Raw genomic sequence first — 1546 nt, 5'->3', positions numbered from 1 at the left:
AACCGTGTCCTGCGTATAGATGAACCAAACTCAGAGTTCCATAACAATGCAATTGTTGAGTTCACTTTTGGTACCGCGCTGCAAACGCTTGCTCCTTTGTTGCCATTTAAATACAAAAGCCCCACTCGGCCTGATGTGACTTTCCACGTGTGTGCGCTTGCTAGTGTCTATACACCTGTGGTTAGCCATAGTGCTACTGAGAGTTACATGTCTGAGTTGCAAAACATTGCTAAGTTAACAGGGAAGTCATTTCAGCTTCTTTTGCAAGATGAACTAACTAAGTTGAGCTCTACAGTTGCAGCCACAGTAGAAAATGCCCCTTTGGACAGGAGTCATCATGTGGGAAGTCAGGCACCTAATTTCAGCTCGGCATCATTACCGCAAGGTGCAATGCAATCTAGAATTGCTCCTGATACCACTATTCAGGGTGCTGCACTACGCTCAGCTCCAGAGATACAAAACCTGACCAAAGAGCAACATCCGAGAATACCGCCAGTGACGGTGAGTTCATGTCCAAATCTAAGCCCCAGTGATCTCAACCCCCCTGAGATACAAAAGGTCGTTGTGGAGCATATTGTGCGAAATGAGGAGGCACCGCCACACCATTATGCTGCCTCATGCCTTCGAGTCTTTTCAGGCCGATTGCCGCGGCCAAATAATGAAACGGATTACGAGACCTGGCGCTCTAGTGTGGAACTTCTTTTAACAGACCCAGCATTGTCTGATTTCAGTCGCTCCAGGAAGATTGTTGACAGCTTGTTGCCCCCTGCTTCAGATTTCATTAGGCATCTTGATTCACAAGCTTTACCTTCTGCATATTTGCAGCTTCTTGACTCAGCTTACGGTGCTGTGGAGGATGGAGATGAGCTGTTTGCTAAGTTTATGGGTACTCTGCAGAATGCTGGTGAGAAACCATCAAACTACCTTCACAGACTCCAAGTTGTGCTTAACACTGCTACAAGGAGAGGAGGGGCCTCTGCTGATGAGTTTGATAGGCAGTTGTTGAAGCAGTTTTGTAGAGGCTGCTGGGATGACTCCTTAATAGCAGAGCTCCAGCTTGAACAAGAAATTAAAAACCCTCCTAGTTTTGCTGAATTATTGCTCCTGTTGCGTACTGAGGAAGACAAGCATGCTAACAAGGCAGTACGTATGAAAAAGCACCTTGGTACTTCCAGACAACAGCCAGCCCCACCCAAACAGCATGTTTGGTCTCAACTGCAAACTGCCTGTGTTTGCTCTGAGTCTAAGGCTGTAGCAGAAACCAATCTCCTGAAGAAACAAGTTATTGAGTTACAGGATCAAATGGCTCAGTTAACCCCCCACAGGAAAAGCGGGGGTAAGAACGCAAACTCAAATGCAAAGGTGACTGTGCAGACCAATCCTGCTCCTGAGCAGCACTTGGCAGTGCCTGTTCCAGAGCACCAGCCACCTCCCAGGCCACACCCGTGGTACTGCTTTCGGTGTGGAGAGGATGGCCATGTAGCCTTGAGATGCAGTAATGAGGCTAACCCCGTGCTAGTAGCAGCAAAAAGGAAGCAATTTCAAA

This window comes from Pundamilia nyererei, unplaced genomic scaffold (assembly GCF_000239375.1).
Source record: "Pundamilia nyererei isolate P.nyererei 1_Seehausen unplaced genomic scaffold, PunNye1.0 scaffold00407, whole genome shotgun sequence".
Taxonomy (NCBI): domain Eukaryota; kingdom Metazoa; phylum Chordata; class Actinopteri; order Cichliformes; family Cichlidae; genus Pundamilia; species Pundamilia nyererei.
The sequence above is the reverse complement of the archived record's forward strand: the minus strand, read 5'-3'. Positions refer to the sequence as shown.